The 13094-nt window shown below is 39.6% G+C and overlaps 1 protein-coding gene across 3 annotated transcripts in view; it reads left to right on the forward strand.

Moving 5' to 3' along the window:
* LOC110835892 (uncharacterized) overlaps nucleotides 1-13094 on the forward strand; it is a 171051-nt gene that overhangs the window by 21916 nt on the left and 136041 nt on the right. The window contains exon 1 of one of the 3 annotated variants that reach the window (XM_022076589.2): nucleotides 3415-3836. The exons of 1 other annotated variant lie outside the window; for it this stretch is intronic. The gene's annotated coding sequence lies outside the window, so the exon portion shown is untranslated. Of the gene's footprint in view, nucleotides 1-3414; nucleotides 3837-13094 lie in introns of those variants that run through there. One more of the 3 variants, XM_022076591.2, reaches the window with a different exon arrangement.

Consider the following 13094-nt stretch of genomic DNA (forward strand, 5'->3'; position numbering starts at 1 on the left):
ACTTACTCATTCTTGACCTCGGCACTAGGTGGGGGTGAGTGGTCAGCATCACGCCTCGGCCGGCTTTACCCCCGGGAAAGGACCCCGGTACCCATTGTAGAGGAGGCTGGGTGGGCCCCAGAGCCGGTCTGGACGCAGAGGCATCCTCTGCCCTCATCGGGGATCGAACCCCAGTCGTCTGCATGTAGCTAATCACTATACTGGCTGAGCTTCATTACTATTTCTAATTAGTTTCTCCCGAAGAGAATTTATTTCTTCTTTCAAAGTAAAATCGGAAAAAGTTTCTCACGGTTAGTAGCAAGTCTGAAATTGATGTAGAAGTCCAAGAACGCCTTTTTTACAGAACATAAATCAAAATCGTCCAATTTTGCATTCTTTCAACTTTTCGAGTCGGGTACTTGCGTAGGGTGCACAAACGACTGACTGTCCTTCCTTCTCTCTTTAATCCCCCTTATTATTTTTCTCCCACCGTTGCCACGGAAACGGCGGCAGTTTCGTTCTTCTATCAATTGCGCGGGGAAATGGCAAAAGAAGACTTTCTCTCCACTGCCTCACATTGCCGAATCGCATTATGTATTATTTCTCTTGCTTCGTTGCTAGTGGCTTTGACTTTTTTAGACTGCTGGATAGTCATAGGCTAAACAAGGCTATTTGTACATACATATATATATATATATATATATATATATATATATATATATATTAATACACAGGATGAGTCAGAAGTATGTTTACAAACGTCGTGTGCGTGTTCCAGGATCGAAAATAAGAAAAAAATGTTCCTATGAACATGGGGTCGCAAATGTTTCATTTTCGAAATAATAGCCAAAAATAAGTTTCAATGTATGTCTTTATTGCAAAGTATAAGGACAGGGATGTTTCTTTATAACAGATGCTCAAAGGTTGTTCCTCCATTCTCCACACATGCTCGAGCTCGACGTACCCAAGTCTGACGAATTCGTGCGTACACACCAGGGTTTCCTCGAAACATCTGGCATTCATTCTGCACACGTTCCCATAAATCGTCTTCATTGTTCATGGGTGTCGGATAAACGACGGACTTCAAGTGACCCCACAGATAAAAGTTCAATGGAGTCAGGTCCGGTGATCTCGGTGACCATGCTACTGGGCCACCACGCCCAGTCCATCGCTGAGGGTACTGTTCATTGAGATGATATTTGACGTGACGGGAGATGTGTGCTGGGGCTCTGTAGTACAAAAACCACATTTGTCTTCTTGTATTCAGTGGTACATCTTCAAGGAGACGTGGCAAGTGTCTTCTTAAGAATCGCCGATCTGAAGGTCCTCTTAGACGCAATGGAAGCTTGTGTGGACCAATAAGCATTTCGCTAACAATTCCTGTCCAAACGTTAATTGAAAATCTTTGCTGGAAGCTGAATTCACTTTGACATAAAGTCAGTGCGTTGAAACTTATTTTTGGCTATTATTTCGAAAATGAAACATTTGCAGCCCCATGTTCGTAGGAACATTTTTCTTAATTTTGATCCTGGAACACGCACACGAAGTTTGTAAACATACTTATGACTCACCCTATATATATATATATATATAGTGGTTCACAGCTTTTTGACCGTTTCGTGCATCCTAGTAGGATTTTACTACTACTACTACTAATAATAATACATTATATTATAATTCGAAACAAAAACGGAACATGTATCTTAATTGATATAGCAATATAGAAATGTAATTAAGGAGGAAGCGGAGAAGATCTTGAAATACAAGAAACTTCTCATTGAAATACAACGAATGTGGAAAGTGAAAGCAAAAGTAGTTCCAATAATTATAGGATCAGCTGGAACTGTCTCCAAGTCACTCAGAAAATATTTGGCCAACATCCCGGGCGAACACGACATTGGGGAACTTCACAAAACCGCCATTTTGGGATCTTCATACATCATTCGAAAGACGCTGTCGTAAAATATATAGTCATCCCTCACAATAAAACTATATAATACATATAACACACATTGAAAGCAAAATGTATTTCGGAAATAGCTGCTTCACTATCTACCTCAAGGGCAAGTTTTGTCTCTGGTACGTAGAAGTAAATACCCTGTAAAATGGCAAATAAATGGAATAATAATAATAATAATAATAATAATGCATCGCGTGTGAAATATGAAGGCAAAGGTAGTACGGATTATTATTGATTCAAATGGAAAATCATCACGATCGTTTCAGAAGTATTTAGAAGACATCCCTGACACCCTTAATAAGCACTCAAGCGTGGAACTACGAAAGATGGCCATTATGAGAGCTGAGGAAGATATTTACATAGTTCTTAATTGATTTCAAGAGTGTTTTACAGAAGCAAGTGTGTAATGAGTCTCAGGGATACGCTTTGATCCTGGCTTTTCGACAGGTACTCCGTAATATGGTGATGATAATTCAGTTAATTTAATTTATTTCAATGCAGCTAACAGGTGTAGCTTATAACAGGTAGGCACTTAAATACACGTAATGCATAATAAACACAATTGAATGAACAATAAATAAAAATAAAAAGTTACTAGGATTATAAGAAGGATATATATCCTCCCGGGAAATTGGTCTATTCTATTGGCTGCATTTACATAGCAATATTTCTAATGGCTCAGTCGTTAAAGTAACTGGCTTCGGGCTGGATGACCGGGTTTCGATTCGCTAACTGGTAGGGATTTATCTCTTCGCCACCGCGTCAAAACCTTCTGTTGAGTTCATTCAGCCTACTGTTCAATGGGAACACTAGGTTATTTCCCGGGGTTACAACGGCTGGAACGTGAAACCAATCACTGGCATCTTAATATCCAGGTTAAATTACGTTTAACTGTGTAGGATTTGAGGTTTTCACGGCGGTGAGTCCGAAGATGGGATAATGGAGGCAGCAAGGACCTCTGAAACGTCGGTAAACTTCTACCAGACTACACGGAGCTACAACCCAGAAGACAGCCATCTTACGTGGAGCTGAGCTACACTTTCACTCCCCCGTCTTCATGGAGTGATGCTTTCTTCAGCCCAGGGGCAACCTTATTTTTTTTAACAATGTTTTAATTAATTTGCGTATTATGACAGTTCTTGTTTTCCATAGTTATTGTTGGATCGTTTCGTGTTACCATTCTGTGGACAAGGTACATGTAGCGAATCTATGATTGCAGACGGGTCCTACAGCTGTCAGTTCTTAATCAGATATGTGTCTGGTCTTCGTCAGAAGAAACTGATAAAATTGTCACCTCATGTTATAGACACGAATTGCGTCATTAAGTCGTGTGCAAAATTAGATCGAATTTGGGAAAACGTTCCTCAGCGGGTAGGTGACGTTGTTCCTGTAGCGGGGTGTTGTGCGCGCGACGTGCGGGTACGCGGAGTGCGGGGGGGGGGGGGGGGTAGACCCTGGCCTACAGCCACAAGTCAGAACCTTGTCAGATTGCTGCTGCAGGTCGTCCGTCGTCAACCGTGTGTATTTCCGGGACCAGCTGGTGCGCAGGATTGTTACAGCTCTCATATCGGTGCGACTTCATGCGAATGCTAAGAGCGGGTGTGGAGGTGTTTCTATGGATTTATTAACATACAGCCATCCAAGTGCGGTGTATGACTCACGTCTTTTTACCTAGGGACCCACAAGTAACAGGGCACATCAACTGTGTTCTCACTGGTCAGTTACCGTGGTCATTCCACTGCTTCTCTTTCTTTGTGAAATCGATTTCAGTCTTCACCCACACTGATGCGACTTGGAATAAGTGTCTTGTTGTTTTACTAGAGGTTAAAGACGAACTTCATCCCAACAGGAATTGATTTTCCTACTGCGAACATTCGGAAATGCCGTTTAAAATGTGGTGAGTTGTCTTTCACTTTCTTTAAAAGTATGACTGCTTATGTAACATGCAGATAGGCGGTAATAGTTATCAACAAGGTACTACAGCGATACATATGTGTGTGACCTCGTTTCATACAACCCACTACAGCGGAGACGCTTTCATTTTTAAATTTTTGCTGGGATTGGTGTAGCTCTCGATCACTGTACAATTAAACTTGTACTCTTTTAAGGTGAGCATCAGGTATTGGTTGGGAAGCCTGCGGGGAAGAGACCGCTGGGGAGACCTAGATGTAGATGGGAGGATAATGTCAGATGGAATCTATGGGAAATAGGAGTTGAAGGAGACTGGATTTTGTTGGCCCAGGACAGAGTCCGGTGGAGGGCTTTGGTTAAGTCGGTGATGAACCTTCGGGTTCGGTAAGTCACTAGTTAGTTACTCTTTTGAGTACACTAACTATCCAAAGGTATTCTTTACGTCACATCATGTGTAGGACGTTACTGCAATAATGTAATCAGGTGTCACTGTTGCACAACAGTGTGTTCCAACAATGGGAACACTTTGATTGCATTGTTTAAAAAACCGCGGCAGACAAACACAAGGCCTATAAGGTGTTTTTGTTTCATAATATCCATCCTTGGGCTGATTTTTATCCACACACTCATATTTTGTTGGCCTTTGTAATACCGGGATTTTGATGTTTTATTCACCCTCCATTTATTTCTGCATACAATGATAACGTTCATTTTTGACAGTATACAAAAGTAACCATTGTTGTCTTTTATCGTAACATTAAGTGTGGATCACACATGTATATAACAGTTTGTTCTTAAATTGTAGCGCTTAGGAGCGCACTGGGAATGCATGAAATTTTTCAATCGGGAGACCTTACTATCGACAGGAGAGTAATATTACAATATTGAGCCTCTGCGGCAGTGATTTGGCTCAGAATAGGTTCCAGTGAATGGTGATTAGATATTCCTTATCAGATCATCGGAAAGTCACACATCTAGACCGCGTGTCTTTGTCGTGTGCGAAACAGTTGAAGGCACTAATGAAAGTGCGTATACATATGTGTGTGCGTGCGCCCGTGTGTGTACACGCTCAGCTGTTCTGTTCATGGCACGGTCCGTCCGTCACTTTACAGCCTGCTTGTGAGAATTCTAAGGAAGCTGAATTTGATCCAGTTTATGAATGTATTCTAACAAAGATACGTACCTGCTTGCAGATAAAGCATTATTGGCACGGTACACGCCCCATGGAGTTGTAGTCTAAATCAGCGGTTCTTAACCTTTTGATTTCTGCGGACCAGCATTGAATCATCACTGGAAGCCACGGACCCAAAGCCATTTCTACGAATTGAACATAAAAACAACACAGAAAAAATACACAACAAACAAATACACAAATTACGAATACAAAAATCGGAATTTTAATTTTAATCGGAAAGTTGATGCCGCGTCACAGCGACTAGCTTTTGAATGTCGGTTTTATTTCTGAGAGTTGAATTCTAAGGTCAGATTCTGCATTTCTTAAGCGGTTTCTATATTTATTTTTCACATAAATAGGTGGTGGGGAATGGAATTAAAACTTTCACTGCTTTGCACGACAAATCGGGATAATACGTTCGTACATGAAGCCAAAAATTCGTCATAGAATTTTCTTTGAAGTTTTAGTACACAATCCGTAGAGATTTCAATCAAGCCATTTTCTTCTGCTGCTGTCAGTTCATTTTATTTGTCAATATGTACAGGGTGGGTGGGAAGTAAGTAGGCATTAAATATAGAGGTTATAACCATTTCTCAATGCCTGCTTACTTCCCACCCACCCTGTACATTAAATGCTTCTGTAATCCAATTTTTACTTTCATCGCGAGGTGGAAATTGCTCGCGAAAACTGTATTGCAGATCTTGCAGATGCTGGGTAAAAAAATTCCAAGACTTCGTTCGATAATTTTTGATCAGCAGATTCCAGGAAGGTTTTCAGGTTTTGAAAAACATCGAAATTTCTTTTTGATAAGCGACGAGTCCACAATTCTAGCTCTTTGATCTTTGCCTCAATCTTGTCTTGGACATTAAAATTGTGATGCCTTCTCCTTGCATTAACAAGTTAAGTGCAGAATTCATTAAAACTGTTGTACACATGTTCAGAAGTGGTGTGTATCAGAAGCGGCAGTAATGTTTCCCTTATGAACTAATATCTAAAGTAACACTGTAAATGAGATTTCTTTGCAAAGTCCGTACTTTCATCCACCTGCAGGCTATTATTTTGACTTTTACAAGTTCTTTTAATCAACTTCTCTCTAAATTTTGTGAGTTCCCTTGTTTAACAATGCCACCAAATTTAAACCTTTCGCTGCTTTCTCTCCAACCACTGCATTAACCATGGCTTTAGCAGCAGCTAATATCACTTTTCAACGACTGTATGAGGTTTTCCAACTTTATCTATGAACATGAACACTTCATATAATCTTTCACAGCATCTTCACTGCAAGAACCCGTTGCGATCTTCTTAATTGTTTCCCCACTTTGTCGGATCTCTTACTTTTATTTTTGAAAAATTCGATGGTAGCATGTTCTTTATGCTTACTTTCCAAGTGTCTTCATAATTTAGATGGTTGAATGGCATAATTTGGTAATGATTCGTAACATAAAACTCATTGCGGCCGCTGTCCGTGTTCTGAACTTGGAAACGTGAAACCCATCGATAAATATTCAACATCGTATTTGCGAAATTTAGCCCTCTTTGTTTTGAGCATGATGCACCTCCTTCATTGATGTCTTCAGTGTTTTTCCGCTAAAGCTTAAGCCAGCGATCAATAGTCCTTTTGTGGATAACCACAAATATATTTATTTACAACGTGCTGTTATGGAATCGGGTTCAAGTAAAGCAGGCCTTTGGTAACGCACTTAGACTTTAATTACACACACTACGCTTAAAGACCGCTATCGCCCACTCTGCACTGCAATTTGCTCAGCAGATCAACACACGGAGGTTCCGGCTAAATGAAACACCATCGATATTTCTAGACATCTCGAACTGTATGGAAGTTTCGAAGCCTCTTAGTCGCTCTCATCACATACAGATGGTGCTTGTGCTGCTCCCACAAATCAAGCTGAGGGTACCAATTTAATTTTTAATCTCCAATTTAAGATTCCTTCACTTTTACAGAGCGTTTTAAAATTTTAAAATTCAGATTTTTCTTTTTGTACGCAAAAATACTTTATTATTCTGCTGGGAAAGCTATGTAATTTCCCAAACAGTCGCGGACCCCCGGGATCTGCGGACCACATCTTACGCGCCGGTCTTCATCCTAAGCCATAATTTCATGTCAGATACAAACACAGCAGTATTATGAACCAGTGCTCCGCGGCCAAATTAATGCCTGTCCGCAAATTATAGTTGGCGTTATACATACAAACACATTAACATTGCTTTAAGAAATGCTAACTAGTGATTTTTCGCTTTCATTTTTCCATTTGGAGATTTCCATATTTTGTACTGAACATTACTATAACATTGGTAAACCTGTAGGCCTAGCCTGTTTTTAGCACAGTCACTCTGAGTAAGTCCATTGCCATTATGGTACTTTTAATTTTGTTGTGTAGGATTTGAAATTTTCACGGCGTTGAGTCTGAATATGGCTGTCTTCTGGGTTGTTGCGTCGTGTAGTCTGGTAGAAGTTTACGGACAATCTCCCTGATGATGGAGGCAGCCAGGACCTCTGAAACGTCTGTTAACTTCTACCAGATTACACGGCGCAGCAATCCAGAAGACAGCCATTTTCTTTCCTTTTGTTATTCCAACGAGAAAGTGCGAACATAACCTCACTAACTCCATGGAGCAGAGTTCTTCGCAAACCAATAGCATAGCAGCTTAATGTCCTTAGAATTAAACTGCTTGTTTGAATTTAATTTTAAGATTTTGAATGATTTATATGGCCTCGTACATTCGTTTGCCTTTGCTAATGCTCCTTAAAAGTTAATGCAACATAAAGACATTACTTGTTTCTCTCTAAATAAACACGCGTAGACGTGATTATAATAATTAGGCTTATGTTGTAAAATGAGAGACATATTCATGAACAGTATTTCTGTTCAATTGTTTTACTTTCAGTTTATCTAAAGTGAAGCTGAATTACTTCTCACTGAATTTTCAGCAACAGAGTAGTTTTTCGATGGAGACAGGTATCCTCTAATTCCAGGTGCTAGTTTAGACTAATTTACTGCATTATGGTTTATCGACCCCTCTGCCGCGTGGTTTTAAACGAACGAAAATACCCTGACACAACACAGATGCGAGGATGAACGACCTGTAGACGAAATTGTTATATTCATACAAAAATATATTGCCCATTTTTACCCTCACATACGACAAGCCATCTGTCATCTAGACCAGGGGTGAGCAGAATTTTGTATGACAAGTGTTTCTTCGAAATTTTCCAGAACTCTCCAGTCCACTTCTTTAATGCAATGTAGGTGTTCTTGGGGTGTAAAATGCAGCTGTCATAGGTTACGTACAACTCAAACACCAATTTTTATTGAAGAAATTTTAAAAAATATGTTACATGTATATACAATTTTACTAACTTGAAAATTTAGGAATAGAAACATGTTTTCAACATTCGACATTAAGATAAAAAAATTATACCTTTCAAAAATGTTATTGTTTTACGCATTGGCGTCCTCCAAAGGTTGGCTCGCGGTTCACCGAGAGACAGAAATGACATACATCTTTTCCTTTTAAGTTTCCTGCTTCGAAAGTGAATAATCAAGTTTCGAGCTTAGTATTGTAGAGAACAGGCTATACGCCTGAAGGATCAAATATATTTACATTTAGCAATGAAAATATGAATGTAATTAGCTACTAAATTTATAATTAGATCTAGTACAAACGATGTCGAAGACTATGTGAAAGTTCCCGAATGAGATATTTAGAGATGCAATCAGTGAAGATTGTTGTGTCTTCCAAATCCTTTCGTGGATTGATTGGAGATTGAAACTTCCACAGAAACGTAAGCTCCTTGCATGTTTCTTAGAATCTCGGCGTAGTTATCAGATAAGCACAAAATGACACACTAGAACGGATTCTTCAGATTTCATGGCACTACAAATATACATACGTCGAGCATGGATTGACCCCAGGGTCCCAGTTAGCCCTCCGCACTTCAACTGCCCTTATAGATGTAGTAGCTTACAGAAAAGAGAATGCTCACTTTGTTTCAGTGTTTGAAGGATCTGTTGAGTCTTGAAAATTTGAATTTTTTGGAAATTATAACATAATTATTACTGTAGAATTTCGGTAGACGATAATAAAATCGATTTTATTTATATCAATCATTTAAGGATATCGTAGAAGCCTGTCTCCGATATCGTAGTATCTCATTTTTGATTTTTTCCAAATCTTTATTTTTGATTTATATGGTCCTATTAAATTCTGCTTTCTGGTTACCTTTCATCTTCAAATCTTTCAACCTGCACTTTTTCTTGTAGTTACTACATTTCCTTTGTTCTGGTGTGCTCAGATTTAATTTTAACTTCCCCTACAGACCTCATCTGATACTTTTATATATTTTTGTCTTTTTTATTCCTGACTGCTTCATGTCACTAATTCCATCGTCATTCTAATAATGTCTGCTTAATTGGTTTAGACTAAGAGGATCGATTTTTGTCATCAGTTGCTAATTACTAATTAGGACTCCATCTTATGAAAGTTGGAATGGTTTTGTTGACGCACACGTCTTATGTCCTGTTTTAAGTTTTTTCTTCAGGTCTCTGATAGTTAACAAAATGTTCTGGGAGTAACTTATGATGATTACTTCCGTCCAAATACATTAATTTACACAACGACGCTAGCAACGACTATAATCTATAGCCTTTAATATTTAGTTATCAGTTTTTCTTGTTCACAGTTTTCACAATTAAAGATTTCTAATTAGATTTGTCACATATATAATCTCAAAAATCTGCAACGTCGCCTTATTTTTAACAAGGTGGTGTTGCTCCAGTGCTTAATTAAGCACCACGTCATAAATACGTATGGGAAAGTGGAGGTGTAATTCCACGCGTTCTTAACGTAGGCACTAGATCGAGGTGTGTTAACTTCATGCACTTAAGAGACCGAAAAGCAGATCGGAAGATAGTATAATAATAATAATATTGTGAAGATCGAAATTTTATAGAATTGACCCAGTTTTGGGCTTTAATAATGACAGTGTTGCACCTTCGGCATCTGCACTAGAGATTTACATTATGCAGCATCTCTTCGGTGTCGTTTCGAACGGGAAAATTGACAGTCAGAACTTGTCTGCGAATCGCACCCTCGACGTGAGCCACCCTCTGCGGCCAGGCCTGCGTTCGAGTGCGCAGATCGATATGAATTCGACTGCGACGCAACATCCCTACTGCAGCAGCAGCAGCCTTGGAGAACCGTCTTTCCTTATGACGTCTCATCATCCATCATCTGAGGTGGGTGTTCGTGGGAACAGTCAACCCAAAAAGCAGCAGTCCCACACTTCATTACTAGTTGATACTTGAGTTATTTAGCGACACTTCTCAACTGCACAGGAAAAATGTCTGTCATTATATGTTTGGTGATTACAATTGATCAGTTGGAAAGGTTACGGAAGTGGTTGCGGCCTATTTTAAGTATTTGTCTGGAGAGAGTGAGGAAAGTCACATGATAGCCGATTTCCGGACCGAAACTCGAACCCACAACCTACTAGAATTTGAGGCAAGAGTGATTTTTCATCAGATATTACAGCTGTTTTATGTTTTCCTCAAACGACAACACTCCGATGTCAGAGTGGCGTATTTTCGAGTTCCGACAAAGTTTTAATATCTTTTCCAGCTGTAACTCATGGTATATGGTCGTTCTTGTAAAGATGACATTCTACTGGTCAAGAAATAGTAATTTTGTCGAACTTTTCCTCCATTGCGTCTTACCCTGATAGTTTCTAGCTTTACGTAGTAGACCTACTCTTTGTCTAAAATTAATTTTAATTACGATTGTGGTTTTCTTGGTTATGAAGTGAAGAATGTGTTGAAATCTGATCAAGCTAGGGCTCGCGTTGCTGTGAAGGGTGACGTACCTCTTTAATTTAAAAACACTTAAAATGTTTACATATGATAGATGTGGAAGTCGTTGTTAACATTCTTGCTGGATTCAGCTGAAATCTTTTATAATGTTCTGCAGCTGTGAACATTAGTGCATTTGGCTGTGGAGAGTTACGCAGTGAGGACGTCATTATCGGCTGCATATCGCCTTGTCGAGTGTCCTCTCTGGCGACTTTTAGAAACTGCTATCACGGAATTATTTGTGTGTGTGGGAAAGCTGTAACCGTATTCACTTACCAGACGCTGGGCAGCCCACAGAAGGAATTCCGCATAAGTTATCGTTTGGCGTTAATTGACACAACTATTTGGACAAGAGTTTAAAACATATTCTAGAGTTCTTCAGATTTCAGTGCCAGACTAATATACTTTCCGGAGGCATATCCTTGCAGCTGTGACGACTGGGAAAATTCTGAGGAGAAAAATTCAAGGGTTACGTAGAAGGATAGCAGTACCTCATACACCAGCAGACATAGCGATATATTTTCCTCAGTCATTTTCAGATGTCCCACAAGGAGACGTGGGTGGTTACCTGCTCGAGCTTGGCGGGTCGTAGGTGTATTATGAGTGTCCAAAGCGATATCTGTTGTTCTAGGTACATTACGCTCTTAGGCATGTCATGTCCGGGTAATATTCTACAGAAACTTATCGGTGCTATTAGACTTACATTCATATTTGTTCTTCATGTAGTAAATATTTTTTCGTGCGATTCATCTCTCCCTCGAGTCGTAGTTTTCCCGTTTCTAGTGCACAAGTTGTTGAAACAAAGTTAACATAATGGACCAAAAGTACGGGACAAACCTTATGCAGTCTATGTAGGATATAGGGCGGGGTTTTTATACAAAACTCAGTCGTCGGCATTAAAGTCTCTCACGCCTGAAAATGTTCCCTCATCCGGCTCACTGTCTTGTGTTTGCAACCTCTTGTAATCTGAACCATTTGGGACTGTAATCCAGCACGTAGCATCAACCACAATGTCAGCGAGATTTTGGCTCAGATGACGAAATTTAAGATTAGTTTTTGCAGTAGAAACTTAAAATATCATCACCAACATTACTACCACTAATACTACAAACAATAATAACGTTGGTCTGGATCACTGATATGTTCATGTTTCAAGACTTACCACGCAGTTGGGGATGTCTTCCTAGATGCGTAGAGCAAATATAAAATCACTCAATCCTTGGCTACAGTTGTTGCTCAGAACAGAATCATGTCGACGTAGAATTTAAAATGAAAATGAACGTTTTTTGGAAGCAGCGCAGGCTTGGCTAAGAGACTACCTGTGCAGTATTAGTTAAAGTTCTTCGTGTGTACAAGTTCTGCGCCATGAAGACAGGGGACTGGACATCCGTATTAGGTGGAAGTAAGTGGCCAGCTTCACGCTCCTGCATCTTCACTCTCGGACCTTTGGGTCCCTCAGTAAACCTTATCAAACCACATCTTACGTCTCGAGAAAGAAATGTTTGATCGGTCACTGAGCTAATAGCTAATGTCACGTAACCTTGATGAAACAACGATGTACGAGGTTGTACATGAAGTACATCCATAGGCAAATGTGACATCCTTTCGTCTCCTCTGTAGTCTATATTCTATGAGAGCAACCACGACATCTATGTGTGTAATTAATAATGCGGTCTATGTCCACCGCTGTTTATTCGCTGGGGAACCACATAGGTTTAATGCATACGTCGATCTGTTTGTAATTTACACAACCTACCACCGTACATCTCCACAGGAGTAGGTTCAGGCATTAACAAAGTGTGATGTGATGACTTTTTATTTTTAGAGCCAATGTAATGATGAATAAGCAAAATTTAGTTTGTTTTTCTTGCAGTGCACTAACATATATGTCAGATTAAGTGCCTTACTTTTTATGGATTTTATTAGAGGTGTATGCATAACAGGGATTCTCACCCATGGCCCTCGGCCCGCGTACAGTTTTGTAACATAACACCACTCCGTATACAGTAACATGTTTACCATCTAAAATATTTAATAATAAGGGAAAAATAATAAAAGTAACAAAACAAATTTGTTAAAGAAAATTATTGTGTAATATGTGATCCTGTTTGCAATAGTGGCGTAAAAGTCAGTAGAATTTCTAAAAAGGTACTTCGTTTATAATCTAGTTGCGGGCGAGTCGACAGCAGAGAGTGAACGCGGC

This window comes from Zootermopsis nevadensis, unplaced genomic scaffold (assembly GCF_977971745.1).
Source record: "Zootermopsis nevadensis isolate Lab colony 2312 unplaced genomic scaffold, Znev_1.0 Znev_ptg000011l, whole genome shotgun sequence".
Taxonomy (NCBI): Eukaryota; Metazoa; Arthropoda; class Insecta; order Blattodea; family Termopsidae; genus Zootermopsis; species Zootermopsis nevadensis.